The following is a 15,745-nucleotide window of genomic DNA, read 5'->3' on the forward strand; positions in this document are numbered from 1 at the left end:
AGAGACCAAAATCTACCCCTACTAAAAAACAGATATTACCCCATAGTATACCACTCCAATTATACAGAATCAAAGTCCCGGGGGGTCTCCATATTGATATCGGCCAGGATTCCATGGTCGCACGGGGAAGTTAAATTGGATGAAGCAGGGCGCTACCTTTTTCTGAAGGGCAAAATAGGCCAAACGCAAGTCACCCTCGCGAACTTATACACCCCAAATGACCACCAAGACACATTCCTGACCAGACACTTGAGCAAACTGTCACGCTTTATGGAGGGCCAACTAATCATAGGGGGTGACCTTAACATCCCATTGATCCCGTCGGAGGACACGTCGACGGGCACTTCCTCTACCTCTAGAGACTCTCGAAAACGAATACATGCGGCGATGCACTCAGCTCAGCTGATCGATACTTGGCGCCTCTTCCACCCTGGAGAGAGGGACTATACCTTCTACTCTAAACCGCATGGCTCCTATTCGCGGATAGATTACTTTCTAGTTCCCCACAGACAGTTGGACGCGATCAAGGAGGTAAAGATCGGACCCATTACGTGGTCTGACCACGCCCCGATTACATTAGTCTACGCCCTGGCAGAAGCCCAGACCACACAGAGACGGACCTGGCGACTGAACGAGAGCCTATTACAGGACTCGGACACCATGGCGGAAGTGGTCAGGGAGGTGGGACACTATTTTGATACGAACATGACACAAGATAGTACTGCAGGTGTGGTGTGGGAAGCCCATAAGGCGGTTGTGCGGGGGCTTTTGATTAAACATGGATCCAGGCTGAAGAAAGTAAGGACAGAGCAGTTAAATGCCCTGCTTGCTAAGCTACACATACTGGAGGCCCAACACAAACAGAATCCGACACCCCAAGTGGGTTCGGACCTGAACATTATCCGTAAGCAGATCACAGACTTGTTACACTATAAGGCAAAGGCAGCGATGCAGGTGTGCAGGAGAAAAATTTATGAGTCGGGTAACAAATGTGGGAGGATGTTGGCACAGGCGATCCGCAAGCAAAACATGGCGTCATATATCCCACATATAGTAGCAAGGGATGGGAAAAAGTTATCGGTACCACACCAAATCTCACAAGAATTCAAGACCTTCTACTCCCATCTCTACAACCTCCCCTCCCCGCATGCGGACCCAGACCGAGACTTGACAACTGCATACCTAGACAGCTCCTGCATGCCGACACTGACATCAGACATAAGGGAGACACTGGAAGAACCAATCACCCTGTCAGAAATTCAAGCGGCGCTAAAATCCTCAAAACCAGGCAAGGCCCCAGGCCCGGACGGCCTCACCACTGCTTATTACAAATCCCTACTCCCGACTCTAGGTAACCGGATGGTAAACCTGTTTAACACGGTGGGATCAGAGGGCACATTTCATATAGACACCCTGCAAGCACAGATAGCAGTAATTCATAAGGAGGGTAAGGACCCCAGTCAGTGTGGCAGCTACCGCCCCATATCCTTGCTAAACACCGACATAAAAATATTCACAAAAGTGATTGCCACCAGATTCCAACAATATCTCCCTGGCCTTATACATCTGGATCAAGTGGGATTTGTCCCAACCAGAGAGGCCAGGGATAATACGACTAAGGTACTGAACCTGTTACATGTAGCGAACAAGACAAAGGTCCCATGCGTTTTCGTAGGTACGGATGCCGAAAAGGCATTCGACCGAGTGAATTGGCAATTCATGTTTTCCACCCTGAAACATGTAGGGGTGGGGCGGAGGATGCTACACTGGATAACAGCGGCATATACGAATCCCACGGCCAGGGTGAGAGCGAACAGCACACTGTCGGACCCATTCCCGATCACTAACGGGACTAGGCAGGGATGCCCATTGTCACCCCTCCTGTTCGCTCTGACCCTGGAGCCCTTCCTGCAACACGTCAGGCGGAACCCAAATATCTCCGGGATTACGACGGGGGAAGGTCACTATAAAATTTCAGCCTACGCTGATGACATGCTGTTCTCCCTGACCAATCCAGCGGTGTCCCTTCCAAATTTGATGCGGGAATTCGAAGAATATGGCCGGCTGGCCAACTTAAAAATTAACTTTACAAAATCTGAGGCGATGGGAGTAGGGATTCCACAACAGCAACTAAGACGACTTAAACAGGACTTTAAACTGAAATGGACGGACGTAGCATTGACATATCTGGGTACACGCATCCCGCCGAAACTTTCTGACATCTACAAACTTAATTTCCCGCCCCTACTTAAGACAGTCCAGCGGCTACTGAATGAGTGGACCACGGGGCTACACTCGTGGTTCGGGAGAAACAGCATCCTAAAGATGACCATACTGCCGAAATTTATATACTTAATACAGGCTCTCCCCATTCACATCCCGACGACATACTTTAAGCAAACGCAGACCGCATTCGGGGAGTTTCTGTGGGCGGGGAGGCGCCCCCGAGTACAGAGAACAGTACTCTACCTACCCAAACTAAACGGGGGAATGGCTATGCCAAACATAAAAACGTACTACCAGGCGGCGCAACTGAATCGGCTTATAGACTGGTGCCGTCACGGATCACTCAAACTTTGGCCCCCGACTGGAACAGGAGCAGAGCGAGGTCCTACTGAGGCGCGCCCCGTGGTGCCAAGCCCTACAACGAATAGACGTACACCATCACCCGATAATAGGAAACACCATAAAGATCTGCTCCAGACTGCTGAGACAGGGCCGTCTTGCGTCAGAAATCTCACCCCTGCGCCCAATTCTGGGCAACCCGGGCTTTACGCCCGGACTTACTGATGCCAGGTTTACCACATTAAGCGAGTCGGGGTATTTCCAGGCCTCACACTTCAGCGAGTCGGGTAGATGGAAGACGTTGGCGCAGTTGATGGACAGCTCGGGCAGTTTCCGGCTGGACTTTCTGAGGGCCGGTCAGCTGAGCCACTTTCTTAGAACCATGACACCCCCCCCCGCAGGCCATACCCTTACGTCACTGGAGGAAATGTGCGTAGAGACGGGATCGCTACCTCATGCGCTCTCGTTACTTCACGCACTACTGGTGGAGCCCCCAGAGAGCTACCAACTCCCGAGCCTCGGGAAGTGGGAACAAGACCTGGGATCCCAATTCACAACTAATAGGAGACAACATATCTTAACATTCACGCACAAATCATCGATCTGCGCTAGGGTCCAGGAGACTAATTACAAGCTGCTGACAAGGTGGTATAGAACCCCAGTCGTGCTGAATAAACTGTTTCCAGACGTGTCGGACCTATGCTGGAGATGCCAGCTAGAGAAGGGGACTCTGATGCATATTTTTTGGTCGTGCCCACGTATTAGGCCATACTGGGAAGAAATCATGCGAATCACTCAAAAATTCACGGATCGCAGGGTGCCGGATGACCCGGCATACTTTCTGCTCCACGCGACAGACACCCCGGCGCGGATCTATAAAAAATCCATTGTAAGACACTTGCTGGACGCAGCTAAAGCCTGCGTTCCACTATGCTGGAAGTCCACCGACTGTAACCATGTGGCTGAAGAAGGTGGACGAGATTAGCTGGCTAGAAGATCTGGTCCTTTCAAAACAAGAAAGAAACGAACAATACTCCCAGACGTGGCAGCTTTGGACAATGTTCAAATACTCAGAGGAGGGCCAGGCCCTCAGAGGTGAACATCAAACCCCCCAGTTAGACTGAATCTCCTGTACCTGCCCCGAAGCCCTCTTGGGTGCGGGGCCGAGACAACCACCGGAAACAGAAAGCCAGATAAAGATGGATGTCCATGATCGCGAGCCCCCCCCCTTTTTTACCCCCCCCCCACCTCTTCCAACTACCCCTCTATTTTCACCTCGCTGGTCTGCTTACTTGAGCAGTTCCCGCAATCTTTCTTCTTTTTTCCTAACTCATTTTGCTCTTGGAAAACGGAAAAGGAATGGGAGGCTGAGCCACGGTTGCATACTGTAATGTTTAGGCTATACCACTTGAATTTATATGCATGTACGCTGATTACAGCTGTTGTTTCGTTGTTGATGTGGTTCATGTGGACCAGCCTCGTATGATGTGTAAATAAAAAAAAAAAAAAAAAAAAAGAAGGCAGGGTTTGGATAGGATACCCACTCGCCTGTGGTCGGATACTTTTGTCCAATTTGATGGGCCATAGGGCGCCCAATACTTCATTCTTTATAGAGACAGTGGCATTTCACCTCTATATTTTGAAGCAGGGCGGTATCCTTCCAGGGTCCAGTTCTAGTGAACAGCCAGCACACTAATTGGTCAGCTGTGTGGTGGGCTTTAATTAATGTCCTGACTATGGTTCTGAGGTTCAGACAAGAGGTCTGGACCAGGAGTCAAAAGGGTTCCACCTAGGAGAGAGGTGGGAGCCAGTGCAGCACAAGGAAATGCTGCAGTGAGGGAAACTCGTGTGCGTTTGCTGAACTTTCTTTTAAATAAAAATGGACAAGACCAGGCCTTAAAGAAAGAAAAGGCGAGTGGTGGTGTCTTTAAAGCTCTACACTTGAAGCAAGACCCTACAATTGGTGGTGAATGCAGTGGGCAGGATTCGAGATCCCTGCAAAAGAAGTAAGTTTATCTTCATATGAACTGTGCTTGGTGCATGAGAATGCACAATCTGTGTGTGCAGGTGAGGAGAATTTGCAAGAGAAATGAGACTTGCTTTAAAAAGTCAGTGCTCGGCCTAAATTATTTGCGCTTTCTTATAAACATTCAGCATCCTCCATTGCCCAAGAACGCAATTATCTTATACTTTCCAGATGGTATTGCTGCCATTCCTTTCACCATAAAATTGACCCTATTATCCCTGACCTATGCTGGCGCTGTTTGCAGGCTCCTGGAACCATCACTCATATTTGGGGCACTTGCCCACATCTTTCCCCTTTTTGGGAAAAGATTTTGCAATTGCACGCTGACCTAGTGGGCAATACCTTTCCCAAGCAGCCCCAACTCACAGTCTTTCCCTTAATCCCGGGCTCCTATAAACAGATCAGAAAGAGTCTGATTAGATTTTTCTTAACTGCAGCTCGTTCCATTATTGCCAGATATTGGCGCCAATCCGACCCACCAACCTTAGCCGCTTGGGCTTGTGAAATGAACCAAATAGAATATTTGGAGAATATGGTAGCATGGAATGAAGTTAAATACGACTCACATAAACTAATTTGGACTGTTTGGAATAATTTTCATTATTCCTCTACCTTGCGTTTACCTCTACTCTGCTGTAGAATGTTGGGTTGCCCTGGGATCCTCCCATCGGCCTACGTCTAGGTCCATGAGGTCTCCATACTGAGGGTTTGGTCCCAGGTACTTCGGGGAAGCGAATTGTCCACTAGAAAGGGAGCCAGAGCATCAACCCCTTCACTACAGGAGGACCTGTCACCCTTGCCAGGTACTACTCTTTGCTGTCTGGCAGCTATTACATTCTGACCAGTCCATGGTTACCCGTAGTAACTACACACTTCCCACCAACTCCCCTGCTAAGTTAACACTTCATGGTGGCCCTCCAATCCCTCCTCTTTACTCCATATATGCTTTACAGGCCCAGTTTTCCTAGATATGCCATATACAGTACCTCCATGCACCCATTTTAAATACTTCAGACCAGACATTAAACAGTTGAGCAGGCTTTACTGGACAGCTCAGGAATACAGTCTAACAGTGCAATAACAATTTATACCTAACTAGCTATACCCAGGCTGCCTGGTGCATAGCTTCCCCAGAGTGGAGTCCATAATTGGTGAAATCCTGGTTCAGGCAGACTTTTAAATGTACACTCCCAATGATGTGGTATCTCATGCAGGCCACGAACCAGGGCTTTCCCTCTATTTATATATCAACACAGGGCGAAGAGTAGAGCCAAAAATGCATGGGAAAATGCAGAGATTGACTTACCCCTTCCCTTTTGGACAGCCTGAAAAACTAACTAACCAACTTGTAAGCGTCTGCTTACAAGGGTGCAAGTCTTCCTGCCTGCCCTGAAGTCTGGAAGGAAAGATGAGTTTCCTTTCGGTACCTCTCTTCCCTGCCTAGAGTCTCTGTTCGGAAGAGCCCCTAACCCCATACTTGGTAGTCAGCTTTGGGTGGCCAAGAGGAGAGGGGTCCACCAGGCCTTTTGGCTAGGTGCATTGCCCCTATCATGAGTCTTGCACCCTAGAGGTTCAGGGAGGTCCATCCTCTTCAGGACACCAGTTACACACCATGTGCACTTTTTTGTGTGTGTACATATGCAGTTTTTAGATTTAAATTCCCCTCACTTTGCAGAGATTTTCTCTTACTTCCCATTACATTGCCAAGACAAAAAGTGGAGGGAAATCTCCTTAATGGCACAAACAAATCAAACATCAAATAGGTTTTTTAATCTGTCCCTATTCCCTAACCCTTGTCTATACACATACTTTAAAGTGAACCATATACCCTGACCCCAACCCCCAAATTTGCCTAAACCATCTAAAGCTGGATTCATATGGGTAAAAAATGATGGCAAACAGATGTGAGTGGTTGGGGTCTTTCAGTGTGGCTGGGTAAATGTTCTGTGTAAAATACGGGAAACAATTGCCTTTGGTTTCTTTCACATTTGCAGTAAGCTTACCACCCTCTTAAAAGTGATCATAGGCCAAATGGCCAATTGGTTGCAGCTCGCTAATCAAGAAAATTTTTCTCCTGTTTGATAGAAGTTGATCATTAGTCCCTGCCGAAGAGGCCAGATTTTGATCCATTTGTGGCTATCTTTAGGGCCGGTTCACACTGGTCCGACATGTGCTCTGACCTCCAAAAGTCGCATGACATGTCAAAATCAATGGTTCCCTATGAGAGTCGTCTTAACTGACTTGTGTCGGTCCAACTTTAAAAATGCCTCCCGCACTACTTTGGTCCAAGTCGACTCGGGACCATCATCTTTACTGATCCGACTTGTGGCATGTGACTTGTGCTCTTAGGATCGTGAGGGGGAACCCCGTGCCAAAAAAAAAAAAAAACAACGGTGTGCCCCCCCCACCCCCCCAAGACCATACCAGACCCTTTGGGCCTGGTATTGTCAGGTCAAAGTCTGATCCCTATCATTGAAGTTACATGGAAGTCAGACATGCAGTCGAAGGGCAAAGTCGGATTAGAAGTCATACGACTGTCATGTCGGAGCAGTGTGAACCTTATGCCCTGTACACACAAGCGGAATTTCCGTCAGAAAAAAGTTGGATGTTTTTTCCGACAGAATTCCGCTCAAGCTTGGCTTGCATACACACGGTCACACAAAAGTTCTCTAAACTTTCGAGCGTTAAGAACGCGGTGACGTACAACACTACGACGAGGCGAGAAAAATAAGTTCAATGCTTCCGAGTATGCGTCAAATTGTTTCCGAGCATGCATGGTGTTTTTTCCGTCGGAATCCCATAGAGGCGAATGGATTTTCTGAGGAATTTTTTACGTCGGAAAAATTGAGAACCTACTTTCAAAACTTTTGCTGGCGAAAATTCCGACAGCAAGAGTCTGATGGAGCACACACACGGTTGGAGTTTCCGATAAAAGCGCACATCAGACTCTTTGCTGGTGGAAATTCCGATCGTGTGTATGGGGCATTAGGCGTAATACCTCACCAGTGTAAATTCCTGTGCTGATATAAACTGCAAAAAATTATTGGTACTGGAATACATGCACCAGACACAAAAGCTCCAAAAAGACCAATCTGAAAAGCAATTTTTTACCTATATTAAAGTACTCTTTAACTACTTGCCGACCAGCCGCCGCAGTTCTACGGCGGCAGGTCGGTTCCCCTGCGTGAGAGCCCGTAGCTCTATGTCGCCTCGCAAAGTGGCCCCGCTCGTCCCTGATCCCGACACACGTGCCCGGTGGGTGCGATTACCACCGGGCACCCGCGATCGCTCGTTACAGAGCAAGAACCCGGGAGCTGTGTGTGTAAACACACAGCTCCCGGTCCTGTCAGGGGGAGAAATGCATGACTGTCTGTTCTTACAATGTATGAACAGTGATCAGTCATTTCCCCTAGTGAGTCCACCGACCCCCTACAGTTAGAACAGACCCAGGGAACATACTTAACCCCTTCCCCGCCCCCTAGTGTTAACCCCTTTCCTGCCAGTGGCATTTTTATAGTAATCAATGCATTTTTATAGCACTGATCGCTATAAAAATGCCAATGTTCCCAAAAATGTGTCAAAAGTGTCCGAAGTGTCCGCCATAATGTCGCTGATTGCCGCCATTGCTAGTAAAAAAAAAATATTAATAAAAATGCCATAAAACTACCCCCTATTTTGTAAACGCTATAACTTTTGCACAAAGCAATCAATAAACGCTTATTGCGATTTTTTTTATGAAAAAAAGGTAGAAGAATATGTATCAGCCTAAACTGAGAAAAAAAATGTTTTTTTTATATATTTGGGGGATATTTATTATGGTAAAAAGTAAAAAATATTCATTTTTTTCAAAATTGTCGCTCTATTTTTGTTTATAGCGCAAAAACCGCAGAGGTGATCAAATACCACCAAAAGAAAGCTCTATTTGTGGGGAAAAAAGGACGCCAATTTTGTTTGGGAGCCACGTCGCACGACCGTGCAATTGTCAGTTAAAGCGACGCAGTGCCGAATCGCAAAAAGGGGCCCGGTCATTGAGCAGCAATATGGTCCGGGGCTTAAGTGGTTAAATTGTATTTCTTGGCAGAAAAAAATCACCATTTTTACATAAAAACACAGCATGCATTTGGCTGCCCTTGATAAGCTCCAACTGCAAAAACAGAATTCAGAGAAAGTTTTTGGGACTGTTTATCGTACATGCTGTAGGAGAGGCTGTGCTCAACCCTCCGAGCCTGCTGGAGTTTTGATAAGCAAATATTGTCATTGCTCAGAGCTTCCTTATTGGCTGTGACTCCACCAGATTTTGACACAAGTAATCAGATTGAAAAATCAGGGCGGGGTGAGAAGAACGGGCCAGATAGAAGAGTGTGAGGACAGTTTGGTTACACTTTAGTTTGTATGCATCACGAGCAAGTAGAGACTGGGATCCTTTAATTATCCTTGTGCCAGAAGGAGTGGACAGGTACTCTTTAGTGTATATTACTATAAAATATTCAGTTCTGTGCTGATTCTAAAATATTTTCAAGCACTGTTATTTTTTTTCTTCAATGCATTTTCTTGTTAAATCCATCTTTCCGTGGAATGAATTTTTTATTATATATATATATATATATATATATATATATATATATATATATATATATATATATATATATATATATATACCTCTAAGATATACTAAAGCATTTGTAGAGAGTGTACTGTGCCTTTTTTAAATGATCTTTTTAACATCATATTTTTCTACTAGAGTTAAGCATGTGAAATTGTATTTTTATTTTGTATTCCTCTATTTTTGAATGAACTATAAAAATGTATATAACAGCTACACACTCCACTTTCTTTACAAAGAGCAACTACAAAAACAGACATGTACAGATAAAAAAAAAATGTAAAAGAAAAGGGTCTAAAATACGGGATTGTTTTATCTTTACTGTGAAGCATTACATTTAAAATATGTTAACTTACGTTAAAAAAATTCATAAGTTCCATTAATCTTTTTTAAATTATTTAGCACAATGGTTCTAGGAGAAAATGTATGCTGTTTTTTTTTATCTGTATGACCTGCAAAAAAAAGCTTTTGCAATTTTTTTTTTTAATTCTGCACTTCAAAATGTTCTGAATATTTTTTTTTAATAATTATTTTATTATTACTATTTTAATAATATTAATAATTATCATTTTATTTTTTTACTATAATTGCTGTAGTTCTAATGTTATGTTATAGCTAACCTATGTAAAACAGCCTTTCTCAACCTCTTTACCCTAGAGGAAGCCGTTGAAATAATTACAGGTACTTAGAAAACACCTGCTAAAAACATTATACCTACAGCTTGTGGTACATTAGTATAATTGGTACGTTGTAGAAAGTTTTATATACAAGAATAAAAAATATGGTATACATGCAGTATTTGACACCCTGGGTAGATTGGTGTTTTTTTTAACACTTACCTGCAATATACAGAAACAATTGTTCAGTACTTTAGGAAAGGATGATCTAGATTTTTTTTTAAATGTTTGCCTATTGGTCAAACCTTAAGTTTTTTATTTTGTTTTTTGTTTTTTAATGTCTGAGTATGATATTCTACATCTTTAATTGAATATGGTCATATATAACACAGGACATGCAGTAATCACTTATTGAAAAATGTTGGTATTCAAAGAATCGGTGTAGAAGTGACCCATTATATTGGTGGTCAATAAAAAATTGCCCCACTTGGCATTTGTGGTCAGTGTAGGCAGGAGAACATTTTACCACTGCTCACTGCCCAAGGAACCCCCGGCAATTCCAGTGGGAACCCTACTTGAGAAAGAAAGATCTAGAATATTTTCATTTTTTTTGTTTGTCAAGCGTTATCTTTTATTTCGTTCATTTTTTACGTCTGATTATGATATTCCATGAAAAATAAAAAGCCGAGCGGCTTTTTATTTTTCATTGTCTATTGTGTGTATCGCACGTTAGCTGCTGCCTTTAGTCCATTTGTGTAGTAGCGCGGTTTTTCCTTTTTTCGTATGATATTCCATGCCTGTAGTTCAATTTTAGCATATATGACACGGGACATTCAGTAATAATTTTTAGACAAATGTGGATATCCCAAAAAGTACATTTCAATTATTCACATCAATATGTTATGTAAATTAAAAAAAAATATTTTTAATTGACAATATAATATAAATAAAAGAAAATCGGTCACATATGAAGCATAATCACTCTAGAGAAGACTAAAAGGTTTTTTAGAAATTCCTTTCGCTTATGCTTTAAAAATGAGTGGAAATGTCTAACGTCATAAGCGATTGGTAGTGAAAAAGAGAGTATACTCGGGCGGGTTTATAAAGTTCTCCTTTGAAATCAGTGGAGCAACAATGCACCTTTTAAGCAAAAAAATATATTTTTTAGAAAAAAAAAATTTTGAAAACATTTTTTTTTTTTTTTTTTTTTAGAATTTTTTTTTTTTTAGAAAAAAAAAGTATTGTTTAAAAAAAAGTATGTTAGATTTTTTTTTGTAAACATGTTTTATTGTTTGTATGTATACTGGGGGAGTGCTAATGTTATATCTGATTACTTACATGGTATATTATTTGTTAAATATGGTAAACGGAATAAGAAGGGTTTTTCTCCAAAGACATTTAAAGTGTATGTAAAGCCACTCTCATCCTTTCTAAACTACTGCCATAGTGCTGATCTATAAGGATATACATGCCTCCTGCATGTATCCTCACCTGTCAAATGTCTCCCCTCTGTCTGTTATAAGAACTGAAAAACTGCAGATTCTGTGGGTGGATCTGTTGTCTGGAGCTCGGTGGGTGGAGTCGTGATGTCAGCAGACTCCCCGCCCACCTCTACACTCCCCTTACACTAAATTCTGCTATGATCACTATCATCCAGTCAAAACCCAGAAAAGTAACCACATGACTTCAGAAAAGGAGTGGGGGTGGGAATTAAAAAATAATGCCTGTCTCCAGGCTAGTGCATGAGATATGTAAATAACCTGTCATTCACAGCAAGGGGGCGGAACGGACAAAAGATTTCTCCTGTTTGTCCGTTTATCTCACTGAAAAAAGAAAAGATGATTGCTCAGAGCTGGATTAACTCTGTGTGGCAAGACTGGGCACAGATGATAGGAAATCTTATACTCTACATTGTGACAGCAAAAAAAAAAAATCGGGTTTACATCCACTTTAAGACCTTTTTACTATTTTTAGAAACCCTCATGCTGGCATAATTAATTTTTTTCGCTTGGTTTAAAGAACGGTGCCAGGCAACAAGTAAAGAAGTAAAGCTATTGCTGTCCAGAAAACTCTGCAACTGTGCTGTGATCAGAAAGTCCACTGTACTTACCATAATTTGAGTCCTATAGTCCCTGACAGACACATTTCACACAGCTTTTCACATGGACCTAGGGTGGGTGGGTTTTCCGCCTGAAGCCCCTGCTGTTTGAGATTTTCTCAATTTGCTATGGTCAATAAAAATTGAGCTTACCAAGAACACCAGTGTAAGAAACAGTTTCATTCTGACACATTAGAACGTTTGTATGTGAGAAAAAGAGTCTGCAGTGGGTGTGCTTGGGAATGCTTCACCTGCATCAGAGACAGGTAAAGAAAAAGGGTTCCCAGAATAGGGAATTAAATGGTCTGGTGCATTACAGCGATTCCTGTATTAAAGACTGACACAGAATAAGAAATCTTGTGATCTAGACTTTATTTTAACTTTTCTTTTTCTTTATTATTTATCTATTATATATTTCCTCTTTGCTTTATTTTTCCATATCCTATTGCATCACATGCTTTAAATATTTGTATTTTTTTTTCTTTTCACAATTTGTTCTTTATATATATATTTTTTGTAATGTTTTATTTTTTTGTATAGTTCATTAAAATTATTAAAAAAATGTATTTAAAAACAAAAAAACTGACACCTAGGCATGTAGATGTGTCACCTTTCGTTCTGCATTAGTGTACTATTAATTGGTCACCCATAGTAAACTATTGTGCTGTGTTTGGCCCTATGGACACCAGTACACGGGGATGTATAACCAATCAAATATTATTTTTCTACAAATCATTGTAAATACAGTTCACCCTTAGGCTCCATGAACACTGAAGCTGATAAACTGTAGTTTATTGGCGTTTTGGCTTTTTTTTTTAAAGCCCATAAACTGAACTCTATGTTAGCCTATGTGCCCATGCACACCTGGGCGTTTTTTAGTGTTAATGAGCTTTGGAGTTTATTGGCTTTTTTCTGAACGCCCAAAATTTGTGTTCAAAGTGTCCTTTTTTTTGGCGGGAAAAAACGCAAAAAAAAGCAAAACGCTGAAAAACGCAGAAAAACGCTAAAAAACACCAGTGCCAGCGTTTTTTAGCGTTTTTTAATCCATTGAAAAAAAAAAAGCTACACTGAAAAGCGCTGATTAAAGCTATTGCAAAAACGCTAAAAAACGTTGAAAGGCTCCCTGCAAAGCTACTGGCGTTTTTTTATAGCTTTTATCAGCTGCGACAGCAAAAACCTTGATTAAAGTAAATGTAAATCCTAACTGAATGACATGCAGTTTGCTAAGGTACTGTGTATTCTAAAATATTTTATTAAGAAAAATACTTTACACTTTTTTTTTTTTTTTATAATTTGTTGCATATCAGTGATACTGCTCTGCTGCAGCCTCTTTACATCCACTTCCTGACCACTTGTCCTCCAGCGATGGCTGCATGGCATTTCTCAGGGAAGGTTCCCCGATGGTGACAACAGTAATTCATACCTGTGCACTGGGTTGAAATGGCCACTTGTAATCTCTGTTTAAAGCAGAGTTCCGGCCACAATTTCACTTTTTAAATATAAATACCCCTGTAATACACAAGCTTAATGTATTCTAGTAAAGTTAGTCTGTAAACTAAGGTCCGTTTTGTTAGGTTGTTACAGCATTTAGACACTTTATAAAATAGAAATTGACTGGGGCCATCTTAAGTGTGGGCATCATGAAGCCAGACTGTATGACTTCCTGGATTTCAGCCTTGCAAATCTCGCACATGCTCAGTGCTGCACAAGCAGTGTCAGATCAGGTTTCAGCACCTGTGCTGTCCAAGTCACATGATTCTTTGAGACTGGGGAATGCAAAGACTCCTGTAAAGTTACACCCACTACATTCCCAGGAGTCTGTGCGGTGTAGGTTAGGAAGCATTAAGCACCTAGGTGCAGGAAGTGGGAAGAATAACTATTCTGCCTAGCAACAACACTTTGAAGGCATCTAAAAAAAAAAAATGTTTTCGTAAAGGACTAATGACATTCTTTTAAAACTACTGATGTAATGTTATATTTATGGGTGGAACTCCACTTTAAATTCCATGTGAAAGGGTGACAAAGCAAGAGTACTATTAAGAAACATAGACAGAAGGTTGTCACCTTTTTAACAGGAAGTGACTAAACAAAGACCTTTAGAGGCGGTTCACACTGGGGCGACTCGTCAGGCGGCTTGCATTTGAAAGACCGCTGCGCAAATACCGTGTGACATAAAATATTACAACAACCACCATTTTATTCTCTAGGGTCTCTGCTAATATATATATAAAATGTTTGGGGGTTCTAAGTAATTTTATAGCAAAAAATACAGATTTTAACTTGTAAGCAACAAATGTCAGAAATAGGCTTAGGCATGAAAGGGTTAAGAAGATGCAATAGGCAGCAGACAGGAGTGTTTACATGGTGCGGTCATGATGCTTTTCCGCGCATTGGGAAAGTTTACCTGACATGTAGCGATCGGCAGGCTGGAAGCTACATATTCAAGCAAATGGGGAAGTGCGGCAAATGCTTGCAGTGCGTTTGTCTGCACAGATATGGTTAAAAAAGGGCGGTGAAGATGTGTCGCATCACTTCCTCACCCCCTGTCAGTAGCCTCTGAAGCGCAAACCAAATTTAGATCAGGCTTCAGAGGAAAGGAAAATTTAGATGTACAATCCACCCGAGGGAATTTGCAATAAGAAAATGTTAGAATCCTTTACTGCAGAAAAGACACAGTGGGCCAGATAACTAATGCCGGCCATACACGGTTCGAATTTTGAAAGAATTTTAGTACGAAAAATCGTATTTAAGAATTTTCGTAGGAATTTTGCACCATTAGTGGGTTGCAGCAACAGCCGATTTTCGGAGTCGGCCAATTTTTTTAAAAACTAACGATTTTCTGATCAATGATGGGAGAATCGTGCGAGAAATGTAATAGGAATAAAATGTGCATGTGCAAGAAAAGAAAATTCCCGGAGAGAAAAGAAGATTCCCGACCACGAAAATTATTTTCTTTAGCAACATGAGGTGAAATTGAAGGTTTGTTAGGCCGAATTTCGAAAACCAATGGTGGCATTATCGGATCACAAAAAAAACAACTTTCTGATTTTGAAAAGAAAATTAGTTCGAAATTCGACCGTGTATGGCCTGCTTAAGACTGTTGAGGAATGTGGATTGTCACATGTAACATCTGAGTTTGGCGCATTGCATGTCCAATAAACTATTAGGTTGCAGCACATATCATTTATTTCGCACATTGCAGAATGTGTTACTGTAATGCGCTATCACCTCTTGACCCACCCCTCTATAACGGCAAGTAATGAAAAACAAATTTTCTGCCGCATATTTATTTGACGCAGATTGTAAGACTTTTTTTGACCACTTGCCATCCAGTCGCCGTCATTATACTGCGGCAGGTCGGCTCGTTCCCACGGACCGTCGTAGCTGTACGTCGGTCCATTTAAGCAGGATAGCGGGCACGCGCCCGCCGCCGGAGGCGCGTGCGCCCGCTGCACAGCAGGAGGTGCTGATGCTCGTGACCGGCGGTCACGTTGACTGCCGGCCACGAGCGTTCGTGGGCACGAGAGGAAGAACAGGGACATGTGTGTGTAAACACGTCCCTGTTCTAAGAGGAGAGGAGATGCAGATCACGAGTTCCTACAAGCTGGGAACAACGATCTGTCATCTCCTATAGTGAGTCCCCTCCCCCTACAGTTAGAACACACATTAGGGAACACAGTTCACCCCTTGATCGCCCCCTAGTGTTAACCCCCTTCCCTGCCAGTGATATTTACACATTAATCAGTGCATTTTTATAGCTCTGATCGCTGTATAAATGCCAGTGGTCCCAAAAAAGGGGCAGAAGCATCCGATATGTCCGCCATAATGTCACAGTC

General features: G+C 42.6%; 1 protein-coding gene across 1 annotated transcript in view; it reads left to right on the forward strand.

The window, feature by feature from the left end:
• The first annotated feature begins 8,775 nt into the window (after positions 1-8,775).
• GFI1B (growth factor independent 1B transcriptional repressor) overlaps positions 8,776-15,745 on the forward strand; it is a 40,961-nt gene continuing 33,991 nt past the window's right edge. Inside the window, exon 1 of the mRNA XM_040325268.1 lies at positions 8,776-9,047. The gene's annotated coding sequence lies outside the window, so the exon portion shown is untranslated. The remainder of the gene's footprint in view (positions 9,048-15,745) is intronic.

Source organism: Rana temporaria, chromosome 9 (assembly GCF_905171775.1).
Source record: "Rana temporaria chromosome 9, aRanTem1.1, whole genome shotgun sequence".
In the NCBI taxonomy this organism is placed as follows: Eukaryota; Metazoa; Chordata; class Amphibia; order Anura; family Ranidae; genus Rana; species Rana temporaria.